Below are 16,265 nucleotides of genomic sequence, written 5' to 3'. Positions count from 1 at the left end.
AAGCAGCCATCTTGCTTGCTGACGTAGCTCCTCCCCCCGTTACCTGATTGTTATTGTTTTGCAGGTCTCCCTCCCCGCTGGCCGCATCCTTCCCTTGCCCCGCTTGATCACTCCATGGAGTCTGTATTCTAAATCAGACCGCGGTGGTATCGAGAGGTGGACCATAATGAGCAACATACGACCCTGAGGATCCAAGGCTGCGACAGAGTAACCGGCCTACATATTTAAATCCCCCCGGTCGCAAGTTGAATATGGCCACTTTGGAAGACGTTATGGCCGCGCTAGTCTTAGTGCAGACAGAACTCATGGCCTTTAGGGCCAAAACAGCCACTTTAAAGGCCGTAGTAGAGAGAATGCAAAGGAACCCTTTTAATACAGGCACAGTGCAGGCAACACACACAGCACCTTTGGTAGTGGAGGTACCTACACCCATTCCCTTGGCCCCCCCAGAGAGATTTCACTGGGAAAGCTGTAAGGACCAGGTATTCATGACGCAGGTGATGCTGCATTTCTCCTGCAAGGTCAAGGTGTTTACAACCAACCATGCTAGGGTCGCTTTTCTCATCTCTTACCTGGCAGGGGATGATGCACAATGGGCTGTGCCTTTAGTGAAAAGAGAAGACCCGTTATTATATGACTGGGATTCCTTTATTAGGTAATTTGAAAGACTTTCAACAGCAGATCTGCCACGCTATCAGCTGACAGGGATTTGTTACAACTAAGATAAGGAAACCGGGACCTTATCGTGTATCTTAATGACTTTCGTAGACTCATTACAGAGACGGAGTAGCTAAACAAGCTGCTATCTTTCATCAAGGACTGAGAGAAGAGATGGCACCAATAGACTCCCAAGCTGTGTCTTGTGAAGATTTGATAAGCCTAGTGTTAAGACTGGATCATACGCTCAATGAACGCAAAGGAAAACACAAAAGAAGAGAGAGTATGCCAGCTCGGTTCGAGGCATCCCGTCAACCCAAAGGCCAAACAACCACCAAAGCCGAGCCCATGGAAATAGGTGCCGTGCGTTCAGCACTTACCTTGGAAGAGAGAGATTACAGAAGGAAGAAGGGGTTGTGTGTTTATTGTGGCAAGAAGGGACATTTCATTCGAGAGTGTAACTTGAGATCAAAGTATCCTCGTGTAGAAAATAAAAGGGCGTTGCCAGTAGCCTCCACGTCCTCTGCGGAAAACGGCAGAGCTTGAGGATCACCAAAAGGGCTTCTTCAAGCTATTCTTACATCCCTTCTTTAGAAAAGGCCCCTATGTAAAAATGACCATTTCTTCTTGGACATTAAGTTCCTTATCCACTACCAATGGTGTCTGGTACAAGCGATGTTGGATTCTGGAGCAACAGGCTGCTTCATAGATCAGGAACAAGCAATTGCCCTGGGACTTAATTTGCGAGTGAAAGAACACCCTGAAGCTGTATATGCGGTAGTTGGAAGAGGTTTGGATGCTGGTCCTATTCGGTTTTGCACGGAAGACCTGGATGTTCTACACAGCCCTGACCATCAGGAAAAGTTAGTATTCAACGTCATACAAGCACCACAATACAGTATCATTTTGGGATTACCCTGGCTGAGAAAACATAATCCCCAGGTGGATTGTGTGGAAAGAACTGTTTCCTTCTTATCGGAGTATTGCATACAACACTGCCTTCAAGAAAGGAATAATCTAGCTATGACCTTGGCGGGAAGAAATCATATCGCTACAGCACCTAAACACCCTATATTCCTACCTGGGGTATTCAAAGAATTTGCAGATGTCTTCAACGAAACAATGGCAGAAACATTACCAGCACACAGGCAATATGATTGCCATATTGACCTACTACCCGGAGCTGTCATACCATCAGGCAGAGTGTATGCGTTAACCGAACCGGAAAACCTCCATCTTCGTGAATATTTGGATAAATACCTAGTTCTGGGCTACATCGGGGTTTCCAAATGGCCGGCTGCCTCTCCATTATTATTCATACGTAAAGCCAACGGAAAGCTGCGCGCTTGTGTGGACTTTCGTTCACTCAATGCCATCACTGTAAAAAAAAAAAAAAAAAAATCGGTATCCGTTGCCACTCATTAATGTTTTACTACAACAGGTAAAAAGGGCAGTTATCTACACCCGTCTGGACTTAAAAGGGGCCAACTATCTGGTACGGAGAAGACTGGGCGACGAGTGGAATACGGCATTCAAAACACGCTTTGGCCTCTATGGATATCTAGTGATGCCTTTCGGCCTATGCAATGCACCGGCGGCCTTCCAGTACTTCCTCAATGATGTGCTAAGAGAGTTTTTGGACCATTTTGTGGTGGGATATATTGACGATGGATCTTATCCACTCGTCTAACACAGAGATCCATGGCACATATGTACGCACCATTCTACAAACATTGAGAAGACATCAATTATACTGTAAAGTCAGTAAATGTGAATTCAGCGTCACCACAGTGGAATTTCTAAGTGTAATGCTGACACCTTGGGGACAGGAAATGTCCGAACGCAAAGTACAGGCAGTGAAGGAATGGCATATTCCCACGACGGTTCGCGATATCCAATCCTACCTGGGATTCGCAAACTTTTATCGCAGGTTTATTGATAGTTTTGCCAAGCTGGCCGCTCCACTTACACGCCTATTACAGAAGAAAGTGGGGTTTTGTTGGACGGAGGAGGCTCAAAAAGGCTTTGAGGCACTAAAGAATCCGTTTGTATCCGCCCCTGTATTGCGACATGCTGATCCACACCAGCCATACATAGTGGAGGCAGACGCATCCAAATATGCGGTAGGGGCTGTACTTCAGGCCAACTCCACCCAGTGGAGTTTATGCCCAGGAAACTCAATTCCACGGAGAGCAATTATACCACTGCAGAGAAGGAGTTGTTGGCCATAAAGAATGCATTCCAAGAGTGGAGACAGTATTTAATAGGATCCAAACACATAGTCACTGTTTTCACCGACCACCGCAACCTATAGTTCATGACAGTTGCCAGACATCTAACACCTCGACAGCTGCACTGGATGCTGTTCTTTGCGGAGTACAACTTTCTTGTGACTTTTTCGCCCAGGGAGCGAAAACAAAAAGGCCGATGCACTGAGTCATCAAACAACTTCGACTACCCCTGAAGTCCTCCCAGTGAATGCCATTGTGACACCGCGGAATGTGATATGTGCCACAGTCACAGGAGCATTAAACATAACCCGACTCTTGACAAATGGAAGGTATGGTTAGAGAAGAACAAAGACTGGACAGTGAAGGATGGTCTTCCAGTTCATGGGAGCCAGTTGATGTTGCCCATCTCTTCCTTAAGGAAACAAGTGTTCTACTGATGTTACAAATTACCCAGTGCTGGGCACAATGGCGTTGAGAAAACCACTGAATGGGTACTCCGTCAATTTTGGTGGCCCACTATCAAACAAGCACTGGCGTTGCCAATAGGTCTCGCAGTAGGAAAGTTTGAGCTATTGGTTGTGTAAATGACAAAGCCCTTTATTTATTCTAAATGATAACAACAGTGAAAGGCATTGTTATTTGCCATTGTAATAGTTCCACCTGTCGTACTGCGCGATCTATTGGCAACGTGAGTGTTGTTCGTGTGTGAGTGGCGTTGCATGTGTGAGTGGCGTTGCGTGTGTGAGTGGCGTTGCGTGTGTGAGTGGCGCTGCGTGGATGAGTGGTGTTGCATGTGTGAGTGGCGTTGCATGTGTGAGTGGCGTTGCATGTGTGAGTGGCGTTGCGTGGGTGAGTGGCGTTGCGTGGGTGAGTGGCGTTGCGTGGGTGAGTGGCGTTGCGTGGGTGAGTGGCGTTGCGTGGGTGAGTGGCGTTGCGTGGGTGAGTGGCGTTGCGTGTGTGAGTGGCGTTGCGTGTGTGAGTGGCGTTGCGTGGGTGAGTGGCGTTGCGTGGGTGAGTGGCGTTGCGTGTGTGAGTGGCGTTGCATGTGTGAGTGGCGTTGCATGTGTGAGTGGCGTTGCATGTGTGAGTGGCGTTGCATGTGTGAGTGGCGTTGCGTGTGTGAGTGGCGTTGCGTGTGTGAGTGGCGTTGCGTGTGTGAGTGGCGTTGCGTGTGTGAGTGGCATTGCGTGTGTGAGTGGCATTGCGTGTGTGAGAGTGGGCTTGCGTGTGTGAGAGTGGGCTTGCGTGTGTGTGAGTGGCGTTGCGTGTGTGAGTGGCGTTGCGTGTGTGAGTGGCGTTGCGTGTGTGAGTGGCGTTGCGTGTGTGAGTGGCGTTGCGTGTGTGAGTGGCGTTGCGTGTGCTGCCTTCATTGAAAGGGATAATCTAACTCCTGAAATGTTCTTGATTATATAACCCAAGATCAAACAAAAACTAATTAACTATTGGAAGAAAAGCACGAGACCTTTAAAAAACACTTTCCTCCTTCACTAAAACATGAAGGTATACACCAAATTCAATAAACTGGGTTCTAGAATATTAATTTAATGTAAATATAACTGGTGTGGCTCTGATTTTTTACTTTGCTTATACTTTTTTGTTAAACAACTGTGTAAACTAAGTGTTCTGGCATCTAGATGCGACGGACCACACTGTAGAAAACCTCAAATCCAAAACCGTGGCATAATGTAAAGAACAGGAATTATTACCACGATAGCCCATTTTATTGGCTTTATAGCTAAAACAAGCAACTGTAAGATCAGTCAAAGCTAAAAACACATTGGGATTTTGACGAGAACAAAACATTAAGTGCCCACATTTTGAAAATCACTGGGATTGTTCTCGCTATACTAATGTTTAAGAGGAAAAAAGGTCAATGAAACTCAACTGCGTGTACCAGAGATGAGGAAGAACAACTGTTAAACTAAAGTCATGTAAATAATTACAAGGAAGGACGGGTGAGAGACGCACGGAGAGCAGCAGCCTTTGATGTGCTGGCCGGCCGACAAGTGAATAATTAGGGGAGGAGAAATGCTGGCATGAGGCCGAGCGCACGCTGGGGTTTTAGGAAAAAAACAGAGGAGGTGGTCTTAGGATACGTGAAAGGAGAGACTGAGGTGGAGTGGACTGGAGGGGAAGGAGACCTGGCCCGGAAGTTGCTTAAAGAAGAGACACGTGAACACTATAAAAGGCCTAGTTATTTATTATAGATTTTACATTTTAAAATATTAAAATCAAACATAAGAGAGGTTTTTGAACAGCGCACACCCCGAACTCACACATTCAAAGGTTCTGTCATATGTGATGTACACAAAGGCGGCTTGGTGAAAAAGATTTTGCCCAGGATCACACACATTAGTGAAGCAGGGATGCCGGGATTAATCTTAGACGTTTCAAATTCACGCTGCATTTCAGCCATCTTTCATTTATAACGTGGTTTCACTTCAATAAAAGACCATAAACAATTAAGAAAACGTTGTTATAATAATAATCTACAACTTAAATTAAACACATTACTGAAGCTTCCTAACAGTTTGTGCCGATCAAAGATGATTTTCTTTGGAAGAGTGAGGTGTATGGAAGCCGATGGGCAATGAAAGTCGGTGTGCTTACTGCCCTGGTGCGGGTGCAGCATGCAGTATTGTTGTAGGGCTCCACATCATATATAACACCACACACCCTGAAAATGGCGAGGAGGGGGGGCAAGGGAGGTGGTGAACTCAGACAACGGGAGGGGGCGGGAGCAAAGTTAACTTGGACAATGGTGGCGCACAGAGAAGACCTTGAAACGCAAGCAGGAGGACGGGACGGGCTGAACAAGAAGTAAAAGCAAACTTCCAGATTAATACTTTCTTCCCCCAACACGTGTCCCTATCAAAACGAATGTAACCCACTTACTCGGGATACATCCTCATCCATGGACGTCCACAGAAACTGAACAGATCGCACAAGAATGAGATTCCAAAGGCAGGGGAGAGGGGCTGCCCCAGGACCAGGGGAGCCTAAGATAGCAGGGGGAAGGAGAGCGAGCTGTGAGGAGAGGGTAGAACGAAACCAAATTAAACAGACAAGCGGAAAACGAAAGCCGTGCAAAACTAGATGGGCCGGCCAGCAGTGAAAAAAGTAATGTTTCGGGAGAGCCTGGTGCGGGAATGCGAGCGAGGGGAGGCAGGCAGATTACGAGGGAAGCCGGATGGGGGCGGGAAAGCCTGGTGGGAGGCGTGAACGCCGGATGGGGGCGGGAAAGCCTGGTGGGAGGCGTGAATGCGCGAGGGGAGGCAGGCGGGAGGCAGGCGGATTGGGAGAGAAGCCTGATGGGGGCGGGAGAGCCTGGTGGGTGGGCGTGAATGAGGGGAGGACTGGGCTGGGCTTGCATGCGATGCGCGTGCATGTACACGGGCACTGCATGAAAACCGCGGGGCTGAAAGCCCTTTGGTTTGAAGATGTTTTCGCCACATGAATTCTCGCTACGCTCGATGCGCTTGCGCGCATCGATAGGTCGCGAGACCTAAAAAGACATAAAAGCGTGGGTTGGTGAATGTACGGTATGTTGCCAGATGAAGACGACACACACCAGACCAGTAGGGTTTTTGCAGCCTCTCCCCACTCGGGCCCAACCGTGGGAACGGATTTCACTTGATTTTGTGGTAGGGCTGCCTCCAGATAAGTAACATACAGTCATTTGTTTGGTGATTTTCCTAATGTTCTCAGAGCTTGGTTGAGCTTCTTTTTTGCTAGTTAGCAAGCTGGTGATATCTTCACTGTTCTTGACTGAGGGTATAGCAATCTCCGTTCACCAAATCTAAAACACTGTGGTATAGAATTAATGAGCTTATTTAACTTTACAACTTGCACCACTGTAGTGTCTATAGAAATAACTGAATTATCAGATCATTTGATTTTCTTGAAATTAACTTTGCACAGAGTGCCAGGAATCTCACTTACTGGACGGTGTATGGAGGGTTACTGAAATTGGCGACTGTAGCAAGGGGTGATATACAGTGTGACAGATGGAAATTGCATTCTGGATTCTCGTCAATTGAATCCACAGATCACACTAGATTATGATATATAGAAGGAAAACCAGGTACTCCATACATGGTGTACGGATATCATGGTGCCATCTTGTCACACAAACATATGGTACATAGTAGTGAAAAGTTTAAAACTGTACTATGTGGAAGTAATCAGCTTTGAAGGTTATGAGACTGTGCTAGTTGTATGTTATAACAAATGAAAAGGAGCGTCATTCTATACAGGATTATCTGTTCCAAAATCAACAGATGGTTAAACTGTTCTCCAGCAACAGATCAAGTAGTCATGATGTGATGAATCCAATTTTATTTTAAAAATGCCAGTTTGACAGAAGCAATCCATTCAGTTCAGCCAACGTGTTTCGTACCAGTGCATCAAGTCCATCTGGTGCCAGGCGCCACATAAAATCAAGTGACCCCTTACACGCTTTACATTTTCCAACCCGATATCGCCATTATAAGCCAGGGTGGTCACCTCCTTCTCCACTCGAATAATACCGCCCTAAAATGAATACCACGTTGCTGTGCATACCGCGGCTACCTACAGAAGGTGCGATTGCGCTGTTGATACTTGTACGAGCCCAATGCAGCGATCACTGAATGCATAAACACACATATTCGGAGCCACTCTCTCAAGTGTGTGGATTAAGCCATGAACACAAGATCGAACATAAACATTGCGAGGTTTCTGAGACCATGACAAAGCTGGCAAGGGTGGCAGCGGGCTCTAATAGGGAAGGATTGACACCCCACCCCCTTCTTTTCAATCAGTCCAATTGTGCCACGGAGACGCTATGGTTAAGTGTGTGAAATCCAGTGTGGGAGACAGAGCCACTGCTCGTGCCTGTACTGAATGGTGCTGTGCGCAAGCACAATATCTAGTCTGGGGACTGAAAGCCAACAGAGAGCCACTAGGACCGCACACCAAGACGGAAGAGGCGCAGCAAGCAAAAGAGACGCGGTGCGCATGCACAGTCTCCAGTCCCGGTGGGCAAGGCAAACAGGAGACAGGGAGGGAACAAACATGCCTCCCTTGCAATGAAAAGCAAACATTCCTCCCTTGCAATGAAAAGCGAGCATTTATAACGTGCGCCAATCAAAATCATGGGTGGAGCTTCCATCCCACTTCCGAAGCAAACCCGATGACAATAGATCTTGCAAGTAAGCAGCGCATGTGCTGCTTCACTAGGCGGACCTAAAAAGCACTACAATGCTATGATAAAAGCTCTCATTCCAGAGCCCTTCCGGGTAGGAGTGTCAGTAGCTCATTCAGTCAGGAATTTTCTTTACAATCAGGGACTCGAAGTTGAGTCATGATTTTATAAGAGGCGCCTGAACTTCAAATCTCAAAAATAGGGAAAAAAACAGACTAGGAGAGCTACAAACGCATGAAACTGGGAAACCCAAGAGCTTTGAAAGTTATTATGCTAATGCCTAGAACATAACATGCACTGCACTGGACTGCTACGGGCGCTACATGCAACAGAACCCTCAGGTTTTTCAAGTCCATGCCAGAATCATTCATCCATACCAAGTTTTTTGCTTTACATTTATTTTGGGACCTGTATTCGTGTTGATCCCATTATAAAATGAAAACTACAAGACCCAAAAACGTAAAGCTTAAGACTTGTACTGGAGGAGTGGATCTGGCAAACGAAGAGAAAGGGCTCTTCTGAGATCTGAGCACAGAATAATGTGATTGTGATGTGATTGTGAATCCGCTGCGTTTTTGCATTATTATAGATTTGTGTCATTTTCCACATAATTAACAATCTGCTGAATAATCTTCAGATTTTAAGGGATAAAAATGTTTTTAGCTCAAAGGGGTCAAGTAACACTATCACAAAATGTGCCACAATATGCCACAAAATGTGCATTTTCTTGCCGCACAGTCTACTCAACCCTGCCACAGAACTTGGCCCTCACCTGCCGCATAATTTCAGTTGCCCTAAGAATTACCCATCAAACCCCAAAACTATTTACTCACTACTCATCGAAGTTGACACTCACTTACATAGAAATATACACTTTCACACTAGGTGTAGCACATCTTTATAAGCTCAACTAATCTGTGACAGTAGCAGCAGAGCGGCTGGGAAACTCATCACAGCACTGCAACAAGCATTTGCAATGCAACAGGTCTCGCATGAGTTAGAGTTAGAGCTTTTGGCGTTGCAAATAATAATGGAACACCAATAGCTCTAATTTTCAGTAATGCGAGACCTAACTATGACACTATGGCACAAAATGCATACACAGATGACAGAACAATGGGAGTACGTATTTGGTAAACAAAAGATATGTGATTACAAACTAGGCCATAGAGACAACAAATAAAAAAATACAATATAATGAAGGATCGGAGTGTACTTAATTATTAAAGAGAATCGAAATGTCAATATGCTTAAGGCAGACAGACTGCAGAAAAAATCTGAATACATTTAATGTGTAAGCAGATGTGAATGTGTGTTCACACAAACAAATATGTATAAAAGAGGCGAACATTGCTCTCTTGTTTTCAAAATAATGAGACCAGTGGCACAACACAAAACCATGGGTCATCCCTGCCTAATATGTGGGTTCCCATAGCATCCCATATCTCAGATATTCATAGGCCTTCAAAGGAATCGGGGCTCCCTGAATATTGGGAGCTTCTTGCACCATGCCTCCAATTGGAATATATGGATTAAATGTATAGGTTTTCCCGGGACAGCTCTGCCCTTTCTTATTGTTACGAATGTGCCAGGGGCGTAACAAACGCCCCCGCAGCCCCCGCGGTGCGGGGGGGCCCCACTCTCTTCAGTAAATGAAGGGGGCCCCGGCCCCCCGCAGCTCTTCGGTGAGAGCTGTGAGAGAGGCTTGCGCTGAAGCAAGCCTCTTTCCCTCTAAAGCAGGTGCAGGCTGTCTGCATCCTGCTCTGAGCCCCTCGCTCTGAGCCCCTCCCGCTGACTGAAGAGAAACAATGTTTCAACTGACTTTGTTTCTCTTCAGTCATAGCCAGGCCCGGAGCAAGCGTCTGGGTGGGGGCCCCAGAGACTGCATTCTCCACAGGGCTCTGTTCCTCTGAGACGTATTAGCTACTCCCACTTCCCACCAGTGCCAGTCTCACACTGTCACCAGTGCTAGCTCCTCCCACTTCCCACCAGTGCCAGCCACTCACTCTGCCACCAGTGCCAGCCTCTCACTCTGACACCAGTGCCAGCCGCTCACTCTGCCACCAGTAACAGCCGCTCACTCCGCCACCAGTAACAGCCGCTCACTCCGCCACCAGTGCCAGCCACTCACTCCGCCACCAGAGCCTGCCGCTCACACTGCCACCAGTGCCAGCCTCTCACACTGCCACCAGTGCCTGCCGCTCACTCTGCCACCAGTGCCTGCCGCTCACTCTGCCACCAGTGCCAGCCTCTCACACATTCCCACCAGTGCCAGCATCAGCCACTGCCCACCTATGCCAGCTTCTCACACTGCCACCAGTGCCAGCTTCTCACACTGCCACCAGTGCCAGCCTCTCACATTCCCACCATTGGCAGCCACTCACTCTGCCACCAGTGGCAGCTTCTCACACTGCCACTGGTATCAGCTACTCCAACTTCCCACCAGTGCCAGCCTCTCACACTCCCACCATTGGCAGTCTCTCACTCTACCACCAGTGCCAGCCTCTGACACTTCCCACCAGTGCCAACCTCTCACTCAGTCACCAGTGCCAGCCTCTCATACTGCCACCAGTGTCAGCCCCTCGCACTTCCCACCAGTGCCAGCCGCTCACTCTGCACCAGTGCCAGCCTCTCACTCTGCCGCCAGTGCCAGCCTCTCACACTGCCACCAGTGCCAGCCTCTCACACTGCCACCAGTGCCTGCCACTCAGTCTGCCACCAGTGCCAGACTCTCACTCTGCCACCAGTGCCAGCCCCTCACACTGTCACCAGTGCCAGCTGCTCACACTGCCACCAGTGCCAGCCGCTCACACTGCCACCAGTGCCAGCCTCTCACACTGCCACCAGTACCAGCCTCTCACACTGCCACCAGTGCCAGCTGTTCACTCTGCACCAGTGCCAGCCTCTCACTCTACCACCAGTGCCACCCTCTCATTCTGCCACCAGTGCCTGCCGCTCACTCTGCCACCAGTGCCAGCCACTCACTCTACCACCAGTGCCACCCTCTCATTCTGCCACCAGTGCCAGCCTCTCACTCTGCTACCAGTGTCAGATTCAGCCACTACCCACCAGTGCCAGGCTCTCACACTTCCACCTGTGGCAGCTGAGCTCCTCCGACTACCCACCAGTGCCAGCTTCAGTCACTACCCACCTGTACCAGCCTCACACTCTGCCACAAGTGACAGCCTATTACACCACCAGTACCAGCTGCTCACACTGCCCATGTTTGCTACACTCCTGCCCAGTGCCAGTTCCTGTACAGTGATGCCACCTATACCACACTGTGCACCAATGACCAGCAGTGCCAGCTCCGTGCTCGGCCCTCATGTGTACGTCAGTCCCCCTCAGGTAGTTGATGGAAAGGTTTAGACTCCTTGGCCAGCACTAATATTTGTTCACTGTCTCACAGCTTATCTTTTTTAGCCTACATTTTCACATGAAATCCCCTTAACTTCGTGGCCAGAATGCATTTGAGAAGGTACAGTCAAAGCGCTATAACTTAAGATGCCTACTTCATTCCATAAACTTCTCACTACACAAAAGCCAAAGCAATTATCTCCATCAAGTAGGCACAATTAGGCACACAGCTGTGAAATTCATTGGGGCCTCTTCGCAAAGGTAAGTGTACACATGTACATTTACTCAGGGCACAAGTCCTAAAAAAAGTAGTGGGGGGGTGCTGTCGTCACGACCGGAAGCGACGTCACGAAAGGTGGCTTGCACCATCAGACTCATTGCCTCGCCTCCCTCACCCCTTAGATGCGATTGCATCAGAGAAGCCAGTGCGTGGGCAGTGTTCTGAATGAGCTCTGATCTCGCCCTAGAGAGGCCAAAAAGGGAATGTGTGGCTCCATTTGCTCCAGTTATCAAGATCCCGGTAAAATAAGTGGGGGGACGCCGTCCACCCGTGTGGTACCCCGACTCGAGCCCTGCATTTACTCCTGTAAACCCCTGCACCTAGGTGTAAATCTAAACCTTTTTGCCGTCCATCATTTCCTACTGTAGATCTACACCTAAGTGTATACTTACATGTTTCCACCCACTAGTGGACTTTCCTACAATAGGATTTATGAGTCTAAAATAACTACTAGTAACTTTTCATTCGTAGGTAGTGATTTCCACCACTGTAGTGGAGATCTCCCTGTGAGGAAGTATAGGGAAATTATTTAAGCTTATTTTTAATTTTTAAAAAAATGAAAATTTTGAAATATAAAATATAAATGTAAATTCATTTAGGATATTTATAATAAATCTAGATGTAATAAAATAAAATGTTGCAGCTGGAGAGACAGTGGAGAGAGAGAGTAGAGAGAGAGAAGAGAGAGAGAGTGGAGAGAGACAGTGGAGAGAGAGTGGAGAGAACGTGGAGAGACAGTGGAGCGAGTGAGCGAGAGAGAGTGGAGAGAGAGAGAGTAGAGAGAGACAGTGGAGAGAGAGAGTGGAGAGAGAGAGTGGAGAGAGAGAGTGGAGAGAGAGTGGAGAGAGAGAGAGTGGATAGAGAGTGGAGGGAGACAGTGGAGAGAGATTGGAGAGAGAGAGATTGGAGAGAGAGACAGTGGAGAGAGAGTAGAGAGAGAGAGAGTGGAAAGAGTGGAGAGAGAGAGACATTGGAGAGAGATTAGAGAGAGAGAGGGTGGAGAGAGAGAGTGGAGAGAGAGAGTGGAGAGAGAGAGTGGAGAGAGAGGGTGGAGAGAGAGTAGAGAGAGAGAGAGAAGGAGTGGGGAGAGAGGGTGGAGAGAGACGGTGGAGAGAGAGACAGTGGAGAAAGACAGTATAGAGAGAGACAGTGGAGAGAGAGACAGTGGAGAGAGAGACAATGGAGAGAGAGACAGTGGAGAGAGAGAGACAGTGGAGAGAGAGAGACAGTGGAGAGAGAGACAGTGGAGAGAGAGACAGTGGAGAGAGAGAAAGTGGGGAGAGAGAAAGTGGAGAGAGAGAAAGTGGAGAGAGAGAAAGTGGAGATAGACAGTGGAGAGAGAGAGAGAGAGCGCTGAGAGAGAGAGGGAGACAGTGGAGAGAGTGGAGAGAGAGTGGAGGGAGACAGTGGAGAGAGAGAGATTGGAGGGAGACAGTGGAGAGAGAGAGATTGGAGAGAGAGAGAGAGAGTGAGAGAGAGTGGAGGGAGACAGTGGAGAGAGATTGGAGAGAGAGAGACAGTGGAAAGAGATTGGAGAGAGAGAGACAGTGGAGAGAGAATAGAGAGAGTGGAGAGAGACAATATCCAGTCCGGGGACTGAAAGCCTACAGAGAGAGCCACTAGGACCGCACACCAAGGCGGAAGAGACGCAGCGAGCAAAAGAGACGCTGTGCACGTGCACAGTCTCCAGTCCCGGTGGGCAAGTCAAACAAGAGACAGGGAGGGAATAAACATGCCTCCCTTGCAATGAAAAGGGAGCATGTATAACATGCTTCAATCAAAAGCATGGGTGGCGCTTCCATCCCACTTCCGAAGCAAACCCGACGACAATAGATCTTGCAAGTGAGCAGCGCATGTGCTGCTTCACTAGGCGAGACCTAAAAAGCACTACAATGCCACGCTAAAAGCTCTCATTGCAGAGCCCTTCCGGGTAGGAAGGTCAGTAGCTCATTCAGTCAGGAGTTTTCTTTACATTGGTGACTCGAAGTTGAGTCATGATTTTATAATAGAGGCGCCTGAACTACAAATCTAAAAAATAAATAGGAAAAAAAACAGACTAGAAGAGCTACAAATGCATGGAACTTGGAAACCCGAGAGCTTTGAAAGTTATTATGCTAATGCCTAGAACATAACATGCACTGCACTGGACTGCTACGGGCGCTACATGCAACAGAAGTTTTTCAAGTCCATGCCAGTCATTCATCCATACCAGGTTTTTTGCCTTACATGTATTTTGGGACCTGTATTCCTGTTGATCCCATTATAAAATGAAAACTACAAGACCCAAAAACGTAAAGCTTAAGACTTGTACTAGATGAGTGGATCTGGGAAGCTTAAAAGTTCTGGAATAGAAGGAAGTGTATGGGGGGGGGGGGGGGGGTCTGTCTGGTTAATCAGGAAACGAAGAAGAGAAAGGGCTCGTCTGAGATCTGCGCACAGAAAAGCGAACGAGGATGTAATGCGCACTTTTATCCAGCTCTGTTTATTTATCTTTGCACAACTGGAATTCGGTAAAAAAAAATAACTCACCGTTTGAGCACACTCATATCCTCGTACATGAACCCGTCGCAGCTCTGAAACGTCATTGTTACGTCCTTCTTTCTCCCAATCCCGCCTTTGTTTCGGTTTCTGAACTGAAAAAAAGCATTTATATCACTTCCTGTTCATGGACTGTAAGCGCCAGAAACTTAAAATATTCACCAAAAATATTTAAAATGTACATAAAAAATCGTTTTTACCCATATTCGCTCTGGTCAACTCACAAAACAACAAACATTTTTATAGAAATGTAGCTTTTCGAAAGTTTGGAAATCCCTTTGGAAACAAATAAAAGCGCCCAGCCGACTGCTAAAAGCCACAAGGTGGCGGCAGAGGGCAACTAACGGTCACATCTGTTTTAAATGTTTAGTAATTGCAAGAATGATGTGGCATTGATGGTGTGTTATTATGCAATAGTATATGAATATCGATGGTGATAAAATATATCATTTTTATTTATCTGGGAGCTTTAGAAAGTGCTGCACACCCCCTAGACTTCAGGCCGGAGGTCCAGGCTGCACCTAGCTCTGGCATACCACTGTACTTCACAATGTCAGATGTACGCGCTTGCCTACATGGGGGGGGGGGGGGGGGGGGGGCGCACACTACATTCTAGAGGGGGCGTGGTTGGAAGTGTGTTGTCTTTCTTTTGATCCTGTTTGTGAAGTATTTCCATGTTGTGTGTGAGCAGGGATGGCACTGGGCATACATGGGCAGTGTGTGGGCAGCTGCCCATGGTGATCCCGCTCATAACTAATGGGCCTCATCCAGTCTAGCTCTGTCTTTTAAAAGGAATTGATTTAGAGTAGGTGGTTATGGAATGAAATGCTAACAATTTGTTCTGTGACTAATAGTTCGCCAATACCTAAAAAACATCTGACAATGTCTTAGGGTGTGCAGAGTGTCCTGCAAAGCAGTCCACCTTGCAAAACACAAGTCCTGTATGGCCCAAATATGGGGAAAAATTCAGGTAGTAAAGGCAGAGATTCCTCAGTTGCCTGGCAGACCTATGGCCGGGCCAACGAGTGAGACGTTTATTTTATTACTGTGGATAAACTCGGCTCCTTGCTTGAGCCGGCTTGGCCGTTGGTGCACAACCCTAAAGGCTGCTATTACCTTAAGGCTGAAGTGCACACAGTTAGTCTGACGGCGCTCGTAAAGCCAGCTGGCTCATTGTCATTAGCAAAACATATTCCAGCCCTTGTTGCTTCGGGCTGCCAATATATTAGCCACTCCCCCTGTTGATGATATTTGTGCTGTTGCCTCTTCTTATATTTTGGAACCTGAGCAGTCTTCCATTGGCTGTAGCCCTTGCAGATCCTCACGCGATGTAGCATGTCTCTTTTGTGTAGAGCCTCCATGTCTGCTAAAAACCAAATGTCGGATCTTCAAGTGACTCTCTAGCCCTCCCTTTTCACTAGTGAAGTTGAAGTCCCACTGTATAGTCCTGGGACAATCTGACTTGAAATTGTAATCATGCTCTAACCTGGAAACAATTTGTGAACATCAAAGCTATCATATCAGTTTTGGAGAGACTTAATCCTAGCTTTTTCAGCCACATAATACAGCTTTAAAATATACATAGTTATTTTATTAGAATTATTTTTTTATTATGATTATTAGTTATATTTGTAGCCATTCTAGTGATGTCCACACTAGGTAAGTAGGGGCATATTATCAAGAACGGCGTTAGAATTATTTCCACTTTAGCGGCAGAAAACTGCTGTTAAAGTGGCAATAATGGGATTGATAATATGGCCTTGAGAATTCCAATAGAAGCCCATGATCACATCAGAACATGGGCTTCTATGGGAATTCACAAGGGCATATTATCAAGCCCATTATCGCCGCTTTAGCGGCAGTTTCCTGCCGCTAAAGTTGCGATAATTTTAATGCTGTTTCTTGATAATATGGCCTGTAGTTTCTTGCAAAGCTGCTTCAACAATTCCAGTAAATTGATGTTTAGTTGATGTCACATCGTAGAGGGGCCTTGCATGTTCCTATTCTACCCATAGCC

The 16,265-nt window shown here is 47.2% G+C and overlaps 1 protein-coding gene across 1 annotated transcript in view; it reads right to left on the bottom strand.

Moving 5' to 3' along the window:
- The window catches only part of LOC147732459 (uncharacterized), a 99,477-nt gene extending 85,145 nt beyond the window's left edge, over nt 1–14,332 (bottom strand). Inside the window, exon 1 of the mRNA XM_086956977.1 lies at nt 14,240–14,332. The gene's annotated coding sequence lies outside the window, so the exon portion shown is untranslated. The remainder of the gene's footprint in view (nt 1–14,239) is intronic.
- Nucleotides 14,333–16,265: the final 1,933 nt, after the last annotated feature.

The sequence above is a fragment of the Lissotriton vulgaris genome, chromosome 2_1 (genome assembly GCF_964263255.1).
Source record: "Lissotriton vulgaris chromosome 2_1, aLisVul1.2, whole genome shotgun sequence".
Lineage (NCBI taxonomy): Eukaryota > Metazoa > Chordata > Amphibia > Caudata > Salamandridae > Lissotriton > Lissotriton vulgaris.
The sequence above is the reverse complement of the archived record's forward strand: the minus strand, read 5'-3'. Positions and strand labels throughout refer to the sequence as shown.